This window comes from Phoenix dactylifera, chromosome 13 (assembly GCF_051530095.1).
Source record: "Phoenix dactylifera cultivar Ajwa chromosome 13, Ajwa_hap1_PhDact_Kaust_v1.1, whole genome shotgun sequence".
NCBI lineage: Eukaryota > Viridiplantae > Streptophyta > Magnoliopsida > Arecales > Arecaceae > Phoenix > Phoenix dactylifera.
This window is the reverse complement of record NC_143202.1, coordinates 10988982-11006733: the sequence shown is the minus strand read 5'-3', so window position 1 is coordinate 11006733 and position 17752 is coordinate 10988982. Positions and strand designations below refer to the sequence as shown.

At 48.7% G+C, this 17752-nt stretch overlaps 1 pseudogene; it reads right to left on the bottom strand.

Annotated features, from left to right (window-relative positions):
- Nucleotides 1–337: 337 nt before the first annotated feature.
- Nucleotides 338–435, bottom strand: LOC120105204 (small nucleolar RNA R71; annotated as a pseudogene).
- Between the last annotated feature and the right edge of the window lie 17317 nt (nucleotides 436–17752).

The following is a 17752-nucleotide window of genomic DNA, read 5'->3' as shown; positions in this document are numbered from 1 at the left end:
TACTAGGACTAGTCAACCTTCATGCATGATTATTCCTGAAAATGTTGGACACTTTGAAATCAAACCAGGAGTAATTCAATTGTTGCCCAAGTATCATGGGATGGAATCCGAGAACCCTTATCTTCACCTTAAGGATTTTGAGAAAATTAGCATCACATTTAGAGTGCCAAATGTATCGAAAGACGTTCTTAAATTGACCTTGTTTTCTTTTTTCTTAAAGGATAAAGCCAAAATATGGCTGAACTCCTTGAGACCTAGATCGCTAGGAACATGGTATGATATGCAAAGAAAATTCTTGAAAAAATTCTTTCCCGCACAAAGGACTAACTTTTTGAAAAGGCACATTAGTAATTTCCAACAAAAAGATGATGAAACATTTTATGAATGCTGGAAGAGATTTAAAGAGTTGCTTCTCTCTTGTCCTCATCACGGGTTTGAAACATGGAGAACCATTAGTTTCTTTTACGAAGGGTTGTCTCCACAGTTAAAACAATTTATAGAGACTATGTGCAATGGTCTATTTTTGGAAAAGCAACCCGATGAGGCATGGGACTATTTAGACTCTCTCGCAGAGACTGCACAATTATGGGATACAGGGGATAGAGTGAATAAACCTTTGCCTAAGCCTACTAGCGTTGGACACGGGGGCCTTTACAACCTTAGTACTCAGGATGATATTCAGGCTAAAATGGCAGCCCTTACTAGGAAGGTAGAGGCAATTGAACTTAGAAGGATTGAATCCGTCAAGACCATAGAACATAACAACGAGTGTTGTAGGATTTGTGAGATGCCTGACCATCTCACCACTGATTGCCCCACAATACCCACATTCAAGAAAGTCTTGCACGATCAGGCCAATGTTATGAATACATATCAAAAATCTTTTAATAATCCTTTTTCGGGTACTTACAACCCTGGATGGAAGAACCATCCAAATTTTAGGTAGAGGAATGACCAACCTCAACAAGTATATAACCTAACTCCTCCACCTCCGCAACCTCATTATGCACACGCACCCCCTCAAAAACCCTCTCTCGAATGTTGCCCAAGGAGATAACCCAAGAGGGGGGATGAATTGGGTTTTAATTAATTATTGACAAATTAAAACTTAATGAGTAATTAATTAAATCTATTGCAAGCAGGTTAAATAGATTACTAAATATAGTGAATGGAGAGAGGGGAAGAGACAATTAATCAATACAAACTCAAGAGACTTTATAGTGGTTCGGAGCCAACTCTTGCTCCTACGTCCACTCCCCAAGCCGCACTTGGGAGTTCACTATAATTCCTAGGATTACAGCCGGTTGTTTTACAAGTTCACAACCCAACTTGTTGTTTTTGCGAGATCACAACGAACTCGGTCGGTTTTCACAGGCTCACCGACTAGAACCATCCGATTGTTTTTCCGGGATCACAATCAAATCCTTACACTGTTGGTTTTAACTTTGGCTCACCAACAACCCTTACAACCCTTGATTCAATCCCTTGATTGAATCAAGTAAGAAAAAAACAATTTGGGAAAATCACAAGGAAAGCTTCTAAAAAGCAAATGTGAACAATATTAATAGAGAAAGGTTAGAAGCCCTCAAATAGATTTTGGAAAGGAAAGTAGGGGCTTCTCGATTTCTAAGTCTCCTCTTGAATGCTCTGAAGATTGAATGACAGTAGTAGAGCCTTGATTGCGAAGGAAGTACTTGTTGGGTTGAGTTGAATGTACTTCTCCCTTCTTTTGCTTGTATTTTCTCTCAAGAGGATCTTGGTAGTTGAAAAGCTTTAATGCACACTATGGAATGGCTCAATCCCTTATCTACTACTGTTTACTCTGGCTATTTAAACTATTTCCTACGGAAAATAACCGTTAGACACTGATTTGTAGCCGTTATGTACAGTCTGCACATCCTGACAATGTATTCGTTGGGGTCGGAGTCGACTCGCTCGATCTAAAGTCGACTCGGCTGTTGTTGGAGTCGACTCATGCTTCACTGGAGATGACTCGCCCACTATTCAGGATTTGAATTAAAGTGTTGTCCCGTCCTGGAGTCGACTCGGACCAAACCTGGAGTCGACTCACCAATATCTGGAGATGACTCGACACTTTTGGAGACGGCTCGTTCTTAGGATTCCAGAAATCCATTTCTCTGCTTTTCTCTCTCGAGTCGACTCAGCTCTCAGAGTCCGAAAAGTCGATCCTCTGTCTATTGATCTAAACTGCCTCGGAGTCGACTCGCACCTTGTTGGAGTCGACTCGGCTGACTTGGGAGTCAACTCTGGAACACTTGGAGTCGACTCGTTCTCAGGGTCTCCGAAAATGGTTCTCCGCCTTTTGAACTTGCTTTCCTCTGGGAGTCGACTCGGACATAACTGGGAGTCGACTCGCCAAACATCGGAGTCGACTCGTAACCTTCTGGAGTCGACTCGGTAACAGGATCTAAAAACCATCGTTCTGTCTCTCTGTCTGTTACCCTTTGGAGTCGACTCAGAACCGTCGGAAGTCGACTCGGAAAGCATCGGAGTCGACTCGTAATCTTCGGAGTCGACTCGGTGACAGGGTCTGAAATTCATCTTTCTGTCCTTCTATCTGTTCTCAGTCGGAGTCGACTCGTAGTGTACTGGAGTCGACTCGAACTTGTGCCAGAACCTCTGAAACACTTAGAGTCGACTCGCAATCTTCCGGAGTCGACTCGAACTTCAGACTTTGGTTCAATTGAGTTCAATCACCTAGCCAAATTACTTTGAACCAAGGCTCGATGCACTTAAACATAAATTCACATATATTTGCCTGAAATACTAGATTGAATTCATTAGTATAACATGAAATATACTCAAATGCTTTGAGCTCATCAAAATCAAATAGGGGTATAATCAATCACTCTACAATCTCCCCCTTTTTGATGATGACAAAACATTGAGTATTTGTAAAGTGAATTGCTCAACCAAGAGGTGATTCATAGTAAGGTTTTGAAAAAAATTCAAATATCTAGTTATTTAATTTATCCAAAATTGAAAGATATGAATTAGTAAATCTTGAAATTAAAGCTCTCCCTTTCATTTGGAATTATACAAGCCTTCAAATCATGCAATCAATTGTTTGGCTTATATGTGTTTAATAAATTTGCTTTCTTAAGATTTTAGATTCTTTTCCTCAACATGTGCATTCAATTTTGTTTAAGTCTAGTTCAAGTTTTCTGAATTTTCTTTTAATGTTTTGAAACTTTTGAGCTTAAATTCTTACTTTCAGAGGAAAAATCTGACAATTTGTTCTTGAGTATGATTCAACTAATCTTCGAATATCCCTTGAATAGATTCTGGAGATTACTCCTTGAGGAGCCCCAACAGAGAGATAATGAGCCTTGAGGTATCGAATCCACTAAGAACAAATACATTTTGCTTTAAAGATTTTCTTTTGTTTAGTTAGTGATTCTCTTTACTATCTCTTATCATATTTTCTTCCTCTTTTTGTCATCATAGCAAAAAGCACATTACGCAGAAAAAGATAACAAGTCAAATTGCACAGTTTTTTTTGAAAGAAAATCTCTATTCATTGTATTAAATTCAAGATTGAGTACATTTCAGAAAGTTCACAAAGGACTGTACATCATAAAAATAGAAATGCAACTAGGGTCGTCTAGTAGAGGAGGAGGATAAGGCTCCCAAATTTAGTCGGCTAGATCGGAGGACTAGGCTCATCCCCTCAGATACATTTTCTAGTTGCGTGATGATCTCTAAGGTTGCCCTAGCCTGTGTCTCTGCTAGTTGGGTCACACTTTCTTAGATGGAGTCAAGTTTGAAGATCACGGCATTTGCAAGCCTTTTCACTCCTTTACTCTGCCTGCCCATCTCTTCTCTGATGCTGTCTCGCATTTGCCTCGTGTCTTCCTTTATGGCTGTAAGGCTCAAGTATTGACCCTAGACTAGGGTCCTCATGTTTGACATCTCCTCCCTAAGATCTGCTTGTTGGATTGCCCCGCAGTGGCGCGACGATCGCGGCGGAATCCGCATGCCGGGCCCGGTGCATCGCATACGCCGGAACAGGATTGGGTGGATTTCAAAAATTTTCAGAGTCAGAACGATTTAGAACCCTTTTGAATTCAGATGGGGACTAAACTAAGATCTAATAATTAATTATGAATTGTTAAACTACCAGCAAATCAGAAATCTAAAAATTCAAATGAAGATCTCATCTTCACCTTTGTGCGGTAGAAGAACACCGCAACCGATGATCGTGGTTTGGTTCCTTGTAGCCGCACAAACGTCCGACCTCTACAAGTATCCACACGAGGTTACTGAAGATCAGAGATGGGGCTTCACCGGGGTGCTAGCTCCTTGCAAAAGCCTCTCTTGGATGTCGAAGAAGAAGGAAGAAGAAATCATAAGGATCCCACCTTGTGCAGCCTTCAAAAGGAAGAAGAAAACCCTTCACTGTTTTTTATTCTTTTCTCTCCCTTTTTGCTGATTTAAAATCCCAAAAAATTTCCTTGCTGCCCCACGCCTGGGAGAAGATGTCTCACGGATGCTTGGGGCATTGAGCTTCATTAATAAGGCTCTCCAAAAAACTAGGCGCCAGGATTCCTAGTCTTTTTAGGTTTCTTGGTGCCCTTCCCTTTATGGCGGGCCCCTTGATTCTTGGAAAGAATCAAGGGGCGCTGGCTCATAGCAAAGAAGGAGAGGGGGCCACGCCCCTCCTTGCCCTCTTGGCTTCCCCCTCTTTCCTATTTTGACCCCTCAAAATAAGGCATCAAGAGGGAGGTTCTATTCAGGAAAAATGGCTGAATTTAGGCAGGGTTTTAGGGACTCGATCTAGCCAACCCTTGACTAGGATTTGGGTCAAATTTCTTTGGGTCAGACCCAACATAATTTGACTCAATTAATCAGCAATAAAAGACTTAATTATGACACGAACGAAGGGATTACAAAGCGAATCCCAACAACGTGCGGCTCGGTCTATCGAAGATAACCGATCAGCCTTCCTGGCGTGGGTACCTAGTCTCTATGACTTAGGTCACGCCTAACAACAATAATGCAGCGAAACACAACACCAGAAAATACCACGAAGGAGAAGAAGAAATGTAGGGGAAGAGAACTTTATTGAATAACCACTCAACTGATTACAATAAGCTCTCTTGGCCTCTCCAGCTCTACCGGATACCAATTCCTCCCCTTTGAGGGTCCTCTTATAGAGGAACAACCTCCAGTTACAAGTCCCTCACGAACTCAACTTCCCATGCACAAGATAAGGATGAATTCTAGATAAGATAGGAAAACCCCGATTCCCGCAGGATTCTGCGCAATCAGATAAAACAGCCAAGTTCGTGCCTCAAACGAACTCCGATTACCATGAAACTAGATTCGTTGGATTCAGGACGAAGAATCCTTCCAGATGGCACCTTTTTCACTTTGAACGGACTTCTGTAGAGTTCCCAAAATGCCCCTCAAAGTGAAAGCGCGTGGAAACAGCGTTTCAGCCACGTCTTCTAACCATACACGTTTTCAGTTATAAAAACGTGTTAAAATGTGTCCCTTGCCTTCTGGAGACTTATGCCACGTTCCTCCATCAGTGGCACACATTTCCATGCATCCCAATTTCCCGGATTCAGTCCATGCTTCGAGATAAGCCCACAACGCTGAATCAGTCTCGTTGCAGCAGCTTTCCTCCTAATGATGAACCAGCATGTATTCTCAACAATACACGCCTTGGAGCACGTGCCCACGGCCCCATGCTCTTGGGTATTCCACCTACATCTTGCACACGTTTCCCTAGGTGATCCTAGGGTCCAGATTTGGTCTCCAAGTTGCCCAAATCTCTAGAGAGCACCGTCAGACCTCGAACCCGTCCAGCGACCTGATCTGGTTTATACCTTGATCCGCGTCCGGTCCAGCCCCGATTCGAGGAGCCGTGACACCCTCCCCCACCTAAGCCGAAGTCGCCCCTGACGAGGCTAGGCGGTACTCGTTGATGATGTCTTCGAACTGCCATAGTTCGTCACCATATTCCCAGCTTGCTTCTGAATCTGATAATCCTTTCCATCGGACTAAGTATTGCACACGGTTACCCTTTTTCCTGTCCGCCTTGATTTCAGAAACCTTCTTGGTGTAATGAACTCGTACGGCCACTGGAGCTCACCCGCTTCGAGCCCGAGAAGGGTCAGTTGTGTCCTCTTTGAATGGTTTCAACAAGGACACGTGGAACACCGGGTGCACTTTCAGCTTGGAAGGCAGCGACAATCGATATGCTGTCTCTCCAATCCGATGTGTGATGATGAAGGGACCTTCATACCTCCTCACAAGTGCTTTGTGGTAGCCCGACTTCAATTTCATGTGATGATAAAGCTTCACCAATACCCGATCACCAACCTGAAATTCAGCTGCCCGCCGCTTTATGTCAGCCCACTTCTTCATTCGTTTGGTCGCCTTCCACAAGGAGACCTGAACCAAATCTGTATCCTCCTTCAGATCCCTCACGAACCTGTAGGCGGTCGGACTACGTCCCATGTAGTCTGCTGCGATACTTCCCGGAGTGTCTGGTTGCAGCCCTGTAATCACCTCGAATGGTGATTTACCTGTCGACTCCGATCGCTGTAAGTTGTAGCTGAATTGGGCTTGGTCCAAGAGTCGCACCCAATCCCGCTGGTTGGCACTCACATAGTGCCTCAAATACATCTCCAATAATGCATTGGTTCGCTCTGTTTGGCCATCGGTCTGAGGGTGGAAGGCCGTGGACATCTTCAGCTCCGTTCCGAGTATCCGAAATAACTCCGTCCAGAACCTTCCCGTGAAGCGAGCATCACGATCAGAAACGATACTCCGCGGTATCCCCCAATATTTCACCACATATGTAAAGAACAACCGCGCCACGTCCTCCGCATGGCAAGTAGTAGGTGCTGCAATGAAGACTCCGTACTTCGAGAAGCGATCCACCACTACCATGATAGAGCTGTTCCCATCCGCCAGAGGTAGCCCGATGATAAAGTCCATGGAGACACTCTCCCACGGACGCTCTGGTATAGGTAATGGCTCCAACAACCCCGCAGGCCGTCGATGTTCAATCTTGTCTTGTTGGCATAATAGACAAGTGCGAACATACTCCTCGATGTCATCCCGCATCTTCGGCCAATAGTAGTTATGTTCTATGAGAGCTTGGGTCCGATGCACCCCCTGGTGTCCCGCCCACATAGAATCATGGTGTTCTCACAACACCTCGCGCCTCAGCCCTCCACCTGAAGGCACATAGACACGTCGCCCTCATGTCAAAATCAGCCCTCCTTCGGTCCAGAAACGGCGCGCCTTGCCGTCTTTGATGAGTTCACCCATGGAAGTGGCCCATTGATCCTTCTCCATCTCGGTCTTGACCCTCTCCATTAGGTTACTTGCTGGTCCGGAAAAGGAAGAGACTGCAGCCAGCTGTGCCTTTCTACTCAAAGCATCAGGGACTGAATTAGTTCGGCCCGGCTTGTACTCGATGTCGAAATCGAATTCAGCCAGAAACTGCTGCCATCTCGCCTGCTTGGGGGTGAGTTTTGGTTGGGTCTGAAAGTAGCTTGTGGCCACGTTATCCGTGCGCACCACAAACTTAGATCCGAGGAGGTAATGACGCCAGGTTCGAAGACAGTGCACAATTGCAGTCATCTCCTTTTCATGAACCGTATACTTGCGCTCGGTGTCGTTCAACTTCCGACTCTCGTAGGCCACTGGGTGCCCTTCCTGCATGAGCACCCCTCCAATGGCAAAATCTGATGCGTCGGTGTGGACTTCAAAAGAAATAGAAAAGTCCGGTAGCACGAGGACCGGCTCCGCCGTGACCGCCTGCTTGAGACGATCAAATGCCTCCTGACATTGGTTTGACCACCGCCATGGACGATCCTTCTTTAACAAATCCGTCAGTGGGGCGCATAACTTCGAATATCCGGTGATGAACCTCCTATAGTAATTTGCCAAGCCAAGAAAAGAGCGTAAGTGTGTAACACGTGTAGGTACCTCCCACTCGGCTATGGCTGAAATTTTTGAGGGATCCATCATGAGCCTTCCATCCCCAATGATGTGCCCGAGGAACGGCACCCTCTGCTGCGCAAACACACACTTCTCCTTCTTCACAAAGAGTTGGTGCTGCCGTAGGGTAGAGAGGACTTGCCTCAGGTGTGCCACATGCTCATCCAATGTCCGGCTGTATACAACAATGTCATCCAAGTATACTACCACGAATTTATCGATGAAGTCGTGGAGTACACGCTGCATCAAAGCACAGAAAGTTGCTGGTGCGTTGGTGAGGCCGAAAGGCATGACAAGGTACTCGAAGCTCCCGTACCTTGTCACACATGCAGTCTTCTCAATGTCCTCCTCCGCCACGCGAACCTGATAGTACCCGCTGCGAAGATCCAACTTGGAAATCCATCGTGCCTTGCCAAGTTGATCGAACAAATCATCAATCCGAGGAATGGGGTACTTGTTCTTCACCGTGATCTTGTTGAGGGCCCTGTAGTCGATGCAGAGTCTCAACGAACCATCGTGCTTCTTCTGAAAAAGTACCGGTGCTCCATACGGACTCTTCGAAGGTCGAATGAACCCGCTGTCCACCAACTCCGTTAGCTGCCTCCTCAGCTCCTGGAGTTCAGGTGGGGCCATCCTATATGGTGCTTGAGCTGGTGGACGTGCTCCATGCACCAAATCAATCCGATGATCGATTTCTCTTTCTGGCGGCAATTGCTTGGGTAACTCGGGGGGCATCACATCCCCGAATTCAGTGAGAACACCCTCGATGGGCGCTGGAATCTCCTCTCCTTCCAGTAGTTCTTCCTCCTGAAGGGACGCAATATATGTTGGAAGTCCCCTTCTCAGCCCCTTAGCAAGTTGCATCGCCGATAGGACTCGCTGCGGAGTCCCTTTAACTCGCTTCCCTGGAACTACGCAAGCTCCACTCGGATTCAGGACCACCACCACATCTGAATCCGGCATTATCATGGCTTGTAGCTGGGTAAGCAAAGACATGCCGATGACCACCTCGTAGTCGTCGATCGGGGCGACCACCGCTGTCACCCGTCCGGTCCATGCGCCGAATTGGATCTCAACATCCTTCGACGTTCCGCTGGTAGCCACTTCTGCGGAATTGACCGCCTTGAACGTGTGTTCATCATGTTCAATCTTCAGATTTAACCTCTTTGCCGTAGCTAGGTCCACGAAGAAGTCAGTGGCACCCGTATCAATGAGTGCCTGGAAGATGTGACCACCAATGCAGATAGGTGCATAGAGCAGACCTCGTGGTCCCTTGGCCTTCAGGGCATTGAGACTGAGTGAGCCCATCCTTTGGTCGGTCTCTTGCTTCTCCTCCACCGCCATAGATGCTATCTTGCCCCTCAATGGATAGTCCTTCACCTTGTGCGGTCCATTGCAAATATAGCATGAGATGGTGCTGGTACCTTGCGCCACCCCTTTGCCCTTCGCTTGGGAAGCCCCTCCACTCGAGGAGCTCGGATTCGAGCCCTTTGTACCTCCTTTGTGACCTGATTTCGCTCCCCCACCTTTGCCCTGTTTCGATGCTTGGGCTTTGGGAGCTGTGGGTTGAGTCTTGAACTCGATGAGAGCCTCCGCTTGAGCTATCGCCTCGTTCAAACTCTGGACTCCTCTTCGCTGCAACTCCATCTTTGCCCACGGTTTGAGCCCGTCAAGAAAAGTGAAGAGAGAGTCCTCGTTGCTGAGGTCTGGTACCTCCAACAACAATTCGCTGAACTCTCGCACATACTCACGCACATCGCCCTTTTGCGTGAGCCGCCGTAGTCGTGCTCGAGCATCATCCTTAGCGAACGCGGGGAAGAATTGCTTTCGAAGTTCAGTTTGGAACTGTACCCAAGTGGTGATTGGAACAGCCCCTCGCTTCACATCGTCGGCCCGACGTCGCCACCAAAGCATCGCCACATCCCTCAAGAACATGGCCGCCGTGCTCACCTTCATGGCTTCCTCCCTCACGCCGGTAACCTGCAAGTATTGCTCCACGGCGAAAAGAAAGTTATCCACCTCCTTCGCGGACCGTTGTCCGCAGAACTCTTGTGGCTTGGGAACATCAAGCTTGTGCAGGGGGCGCGTAGCCTCTCTTGCGACCTCCATTGTCAATGGAGAAGAGGATACGCCTGTGGTGGTACTCTCCTTTAAAAGGCCAACCACCTGATTTTGGAGAGCCTTCACCATGATCTCCAACTCCTCGTTACGCCGCAGCACTTCCTTATAGCGCCGCTCCATATCGAAGGAAATCTGGTTCAGCTGAGCGGCGATCTCACCTCGGAGGGTTGCGTCCCTACCCTCAAGGTCCTCCATCCGTCCTTCAACCTCAGCTATTTGGGCCTCGCACCTCCGTAATCGATTGTCGGCGGAGATAACCGGAGATGCAATACGTAACCCATACAGAGATTCATCAACTGGATGCGCTCCACCCATCGCCGTGCCTCCTCCTGAGGCTGGATTGGGATCCATGGTCGAGGATGATGCGTCCGCCATTCCCACCATGGAAGTTACCGTAGAGGTCGTCTCCTTCATTTCTGGTATGGCTCTGATACCAAGTGACACGAACGAAGGGATTACAAAGCGAATCCCAACAACGTGCGGCTCGGTCTATCGAAGATAACCGATCAGCCTTCCTGGCATGGGTACCTAGTCTCTATGACTTAGGTCACGCCTAACAACAATAATGCAGCGAAACACAACACCAGAAAATACCACGAAGGAGAAGAAGAAATGTAGGGGAAGAGAACTTTATTGAATAACCACTCAACTGATTACAATAAGCTCTCTTGGCCTCTCCAGCTCTACCGGATACCAATTCCTCCCCTTTGAGGGTCCTCTTATAGAGGAACAACCTCCAGTTACAAGTCCCTCACGAACTCAACTTCCCATGCACAAGATAAGGATGAATTCTAGATAAGATAGGAAAACCCCGATTCCCGCAGGATTCTGCGCAATCAGATAAAACAGCCAAGTTCGTGCCTCAAACGAACTCCGATTACCATGAAACTAGATTCGTTGGATTCAGGACGAAGAATCCTTCCAGATGGCACCTTTTTCACTTTGAACGGACTTCTATAGAGTTCCCAAAATGCCCCTCAAAGTGAAAGCGCGTGGAAACAGCGTTTCAGCCACGTCTTCTAACCATACACGTTTTCAGTTATAAAAACGTGTTAAAACGTGTCCCTTGCCTTCTGGAGACTTATGCCACGTTCCTCCATCAGTGGCACACATTTCCATGCATCCCAATTTTTCGGATTCAGTCCATGCTTCGAGATAAGCCCACAACGCTGAATCAGTCTCGTTGCAGCAGCTTTCCTCCTAATGATGAACCAGCATGTATTCTCAACAATACACGCCTTGGAGCACATGCCCACGGCCCCATGCTCTTGGGCACACATTTCCCTAGGTGATCCTAGGGTCCAGATTTGGTCTCCAAGTTGCCCAAATCTCTAGAGAGCACCGTCAGACCTCGAACCCGTCCAGCGACCTGATCTGGTTTATACCTTGATCCGCGTCCGGTCCAGCCCCGATTCGAGGAGCCGTGACACCCTCCCCCACCTAAGCCGAAGTCGCCCCTGACGAGGCTAGGCGGTACTCGTTGATGATGTCTTCGAACTGCCATAGTTCGTCACCATATTCCCAGCTTGCTTCTGAATCTGATAATCCTTTCCATCGGACTAAGTATTGCACACGGTTACCCTTTTTCCTGTCCGCCTTGATTTCAGAAACCTTCTTGGTGTAATGAACTCGTACGGCCACTGGAGCTCGCCCGCTTCGAGCCCGAGAAGGGTCAGTTGTGTCCTCTTTGAATGGTTTCAACAAGGACACGTGGAACACCGGGTGCACTTTCAGCTTGGAAGGCAGCGACAATCGATATGCTGTCTCTCCAATCCGATGTGTGATGATGAAGGGACCTTCATACCTCCTCACAAGTGCTTTGTGGTAGCCCGACTTCAATTTCATGTGATGATAAAGCTTCACCAATACCCGATCACCAACCTGAAATTCAGCTGCCCGCCGCTTTATGTCAGCCCACTTCTTCATTCGTTTGGTCGCCTTCCACAAGGAGACCTGAACCAAATCTGTATCCTCCTTCAGATCCCTCACGAACCTGTAGGCGGTCGGACTACGTCCCATGTAGTCTGCTGCGATACTTCCCGGAGTGTCTGGTTGCAGCCCTGTAATCACCTCGAATGGTGATTTACCTGTCGACTCCGATCGCTGTAAGTTGTAGCTGAATTGGGCTTGGTCCAAGAGTCGCACCCAATCCCGCTGGTTGGCACTCACATAGTGCCTCAAATACATCTCCAATAATGCATTGGTTCGCTCTGTTTGGCCATCGGTCTGAGGGTGGAAGGCCGTGGACATCTTCAGCTCCGTTCCGAGTATCCGAAATAACTCCGTCCAGAACCTTCCCGTGAAGCGAGCATCACGATCAGAAACGATACTCCGCGGTATCCCCCAATATTTCACCACATATGTAAAGAACAACCGCGCCACGTCCTCCGCATGGCAAGTAGTAGGTGCTGCAATGAAGACTCCGTACTTCGAGAAGCAATCCACCACTACCATGATAGAGCTGTTCCCATCCGCCAGAGGTAGCCCGATGATAAAGTCCATGGAGACACTCTCCCACGGACGCTCTGGTATAGGTAATGGCTCCAACAACCCCGCAGGCCGTCGATGTTCAATCTTGTCTTGTTGGCATAATAGACAAGTGCGAACATACTCCTCGATGTCATCCCGCATCTTCGGCCAATAGTAGTTATGTTCTATGAGAGCTTGGGTCCGATGCACCCCCTGGTGTCCCGCCCACATAGAATCATGGTGTTCTCACAACACCTCGCGCCTCAGCCCTCCACCTGAAGGCACATAGACACGTCGCCCTCATGTCAAAATCAGCCCTCCTTCGGTCCAGAAACGGCGCGCCTTGCCGTCTTTGATGAGTTCACCCATGGAAGTGGCCCATTGATCCTTCTCCATCTCGGTCTTGACCCTCTCCATTAGGTTACTTGCTGGTCCGGAAAAGGAAGAGACTGCAGCCAGCTGTGCCTTTCTACTCAAAGCATCAGGGACTGAATTAGTTCGGCCCGGCTTGTACTCGATGTCGAAATCGAATTCAGCCAGAAACTGCTGCCATCTCGCCTGCTTGGGGGTGAGTTTTGGTTGGGTCTGAAAGTAGCTTGTGGCCACGTTATCCGTGCGCACCACAAACTTAGATCCGAGGAGGTAATGACGCCAGGTTCGAAGACAGTGCACAATTGCAGTCATCTCCTTTTCATGAACCGTATACTTGCGCTCGGTGTCGTTCAACTTCCAACTCTCGTAGGCCACTGGGTGCCCTTCCTGCATGAGCACCCCTCCAATGGCAAAATCTGATGCGTCGGTGTGGACTTCAAAAGAAATAGAAAAGTCCGGTAGCACGAGGACCGGCTCCGCCGTGACCGCCTGCTTGAGACGATCAAATGCCTCCTGACATTGGTTTGACCACCGCCATGGACGATCCTTCTTTAACAAATCCGTCAGTGGGGCGCATAACTTCGAATATCCGGTGATGAACCTCCTATAGTAATTTGCCAAGCCAAGAAAAGAGCGTAAGTGTGTAACACGTGTAGGTACCTCCCACTCGGCTATGGCTGAAATTTTTGAGGGATCCATCATGAGCCTTCCATCCCCAATGATGTGCCCGAGGAACGGCACCCTCTGCTGCGCAAACACACACTTCTCCTTCTTCACAAAGAGTTGGTGCTGCCGTAGGGTAGAGAGGACTTGCCTCAGGTGTGCCACATGCTCATCCAATGTCCGGCTGTATACAACAATGTCATCCAAGTATACTACCACGAATTTATCGATGAAGTCGTGGAGTACACGCTGCATCAAAGCACAGAAAGTTGCTGGTGCGTTGGTGAGGCCGAAAGGCATGACAAGGTACTCGAAGCTCCCGTACCTTGTCACACATGCAGTCTTCTCAATGTCCTCCTCCGCCACGCGAACCTGATAGTACCCGCTGCGAAGATCCAACTTGGAAATCCATCGTGCCTTGCCAAGTTGATCGAACAAATCATCAATCCGAGGAATGGGGTACTTGTTCTTCACCATGATCTTGTTGAGGGCCCTGTAGTCGATGCAGAGTCTCAACGAACCATCGTGCTTCTTCTGAAAAAGTACCGGTGCTCCATACGGACTCTTCGAAGGTCGAATGAACCCGCTGTCCACCAACTCCGTTAGCTGCCTCCTCAGCTCCTGGAGTTCAGGTGGGGCCATCCTATATGGTGCTTGAGCTGGTGGACGTGCTCCATGCACCAAATCAATCCGATGATCGATTTCTCTTTCTGGCGGCAATTGCTTGGGTAACTCGGGGGGCATCACATCCCCGAATTCAGTGAGAACACCCTCGATGGGCGCTGGAATCTCCTCTCCTTCCAGTAGTTCTTCCTCCTGAAGGGACGCAATATATGTTGGAAGTCCCCTTCTCAGCCCCTTAGCAAGTTGCATCGCCGATAGGACTCGCTGCGGAGTCCCTTTAACTCGCTTCCCTGGAACTACGCAAGCTCCACTCGGATTCAGGACCACCACCACATCTGAATCCGGCATTATCATGGCTTGTAGCTGGGTAAGCAAAGACATGCCGATGACCACCTCGTAGTCGTCGATCGGGGCGACCACCGCTGTCACCCGTCCGGTCCATGCGCCGAATTGGATCTCAACATCCTTCGACGTTCCGCTGGTAGCCACTTCTGCGGAATTGACCGCCTTGAACGTGTGTTCATCATGTTCAATCTTCAGATTTAACCTCTTTGCCGTAGCTAGGTCCACGAAGAAGTCAGTGGCACCCGTATCAATGAGTGCCTGGAAGATGTGACCACCAATGCAGATAGGTGCATAGAGCAGACCTCGTGGTCCCTTGGCCTTCAGGGCATTGAGACTGAGTGAGCCCATCCTTTGGTCGGTCTCTTGCTTCTCCTCCACCGCCATAGATGCTATCTTGCCCCTCAATGGATAGTCCTTCACCTTGTGCGGTCCATTGCAAATATAGCATGAGATGGTGCTGGTACCTTGCGCCACCCCTTTGCCCTTCGCTTGGGAAGCCCCTCCACTCGAGGAGCTCGGATTCGAGCCCTTTGTACCTCCTTTGTGACCTGATTTCGCTCCCCCACCTTTGCCCTGTTTCGATGCTTGGGCTTTGGGAGCTGTGGGTTGAGTCTTGAACTCGATGAGAGCCTCCGCTTGAGCTATCGCCTCGTTCAAACTCTGGACTCCTCTTCGCTGCAACTCCATCTTTGCCCACGGTTTGAGCCCGTCAAGAAAAGTGAAGAGAGAGTCCTCGTTGCTGAGGTCTGGTACCTCCAACAACAATTCGCTGAACTCTCGCACATACTCACGCACATCGCCCTTTTGCGTGAGCCGCCGTAGTCGTGCTCGAGCATCATCCTTAGCGAACGCGGGGAAGAATTGCTTTCGAAGTTCAGTTTGGAACTGTACCCAAGTGGAGATTGGAACAGCCCCTCGCTTCACATCGTCGGCCCGACGTCGCCACCAAAGCATCGCCACATCCCTCAAGAACATGGCCGCCGTGCTCACCTTCATGGCTTCCTCCCTCACGCCGGTAACCTGCAAGTATTGCTCCACGGCGAAAAGAAAGTTATCCACCTCCTTCGCGGACCGTTGTCCGCAGAACTCTTGTGGCTTGGGAACATCAAGCTTGTGCAGGGGGCGCGTAGCCTCTCTTGCGACCTCCATTGTCAATGGAGAAGAGGATACGCCTGTGGTGGTACTCTCCTTTAAAAGGCCAACCACCTGATTTTGGAGAGCCTTCACCATGATCTCCAACTCCTCGTTACGCCGCAGCACTTCCTTATAGCGCCGCTCCATATCGAAGGAAATCTGGTTCAGCTGAGCGGCGATCTCACCTCGGAGGGTTGCGTCCCTACCCTCAAGGTCCTCCATCCGTCCTTCAACCTCAGCTATTTGGGCCTCGCACCTCCGTAATCGATTGTCGGCGGAGATAACCGGAGATGCAATACGTAACCCATACAGAGATTCATCAACTGGATGCGCTCCACCCATCGCCGTGCCTCCTCCTGAGGCTGGATTGGGATCCATGGTCGAGGATGATGCGTCCGCCATTCCCACCATGGAAGTTACCGTAGAGGTCGTCTCCTTCATTTCTGGTATGGCTCTGATACCAAGTGACACGAACGAAGGGATTACAAAGCGAATCCCAACAACGTGCGGCTCGGTCTATCGAAGATAACCGATCAGCCTTCCTGGCATGGGTACCTAGTCTCTATGACTTAGGTCACGCCTAACAACAATAATGCAGCGAAACACAACACCAGAAAATACCACGAAGGAGAAGAAGAAATGTAGGGGAAGAGAACTTTATTGAATAACCACTCAACTGATTACAATAAGCTCTCTTGGCCTCTCCAGCTCTACCGGATACCAATTCCTCCCCTTTGAGGGTCCTCTTATAGAGGAACAACCTCCAGTTACAAGTCCCTCACGAACTCAACTTCCCATGCACAAGATAAGGATGAATTCTAGATAAGATAGGAAAACCCCGATTCCCGCAGGATTCTGCGCAATCAGATAAAACAGCCAAGTTCGTGCCTCAAACGAACTCCGATTACCATGAAACTAGATTCGTTGGATTCAGGACGAAGAATCCTTCCAGATGGCACCTTTTCCACTTTGAACGGACTTCTGTAGAGTTCCCAAAATGCCCCTCAAAGTGAAAGCGCGTGGAAACAGCGTTTCAGCCACGTCTTCTAACCATACACGTTTTCAGTTATAAAAACGTGTTAAAACGTGTCCCTTGCCTTCTGGAGACTTATGCCACGTTCCTCCATCAGTGGCACACATTTCCATGCATCCCAATTTTCCGGATTCAGTCCATGCTTCGAGATAAGCCCACAACGCTGAATCAGTCTCGTTGCAGCAGCTTTCCTCCTAATGATGAACCAGCATGTATTCTCAACAATACACGCCTTGGAGCACGTGCCCACGGCCCCATGCTCTGGGTATTCCACCTACATCTTGCACACATTTCCCTAGGTGATCCTAGGGTCCAGATTTGGTCTCCAAGTTGCCCAAATCTCTAGAGAGCACCGTCAGACCTCGAACCCGTCCAGCGACCTGATCTGGTTTATACCTTGATCCGCGTCCGGTCCAGCCCCGATTCGAGGAGCCGTGACACCCTCCCCCACCTAAGCCGAAGTCGCCCCTGACGAGGCTAGGCGGTACTCGTTGATGATGTCTTCGAACTGCCATAGTTCGTCACCATATTTCCAGCTTGCTTCTGAATCTGATAATCCTTTCCATCGGACTAAGTATTGCACACGGTTACCCTTTTTCCTGTCCGCCTTGATTTCAGAAACCTTCTTGGTGTAATGAACTCGTACGGCCACTGGAGCTCGCCCGCTTCGAGCCCGAGAAGGGTCAGTTGTGTCCTCTTTGAATGGTTTCAACAAGGACACGTGGAACACCGGGTGCACTTTCAGCTTGGAAGGCAGCGACAATCGATATGCTGTCTCTCCAATCCGATGTGTGATGATGAAGGGACCTTCATACCTCCTCACAAGTGCTTTGTGGTAGCCCGACTTCAATTTCATGTGATGATAAAGCTTCACCAATACCCGATCACCAACCTGAAATTCAGCTGCCCGCCGCTTTATGTCAGCCCACTTCTTCATTCGTTTGGTCGCCTTCCACAAGGAGACCTGAACCAAATCTGTATCCTCCTTCAGATCCCTCACGAACCTGT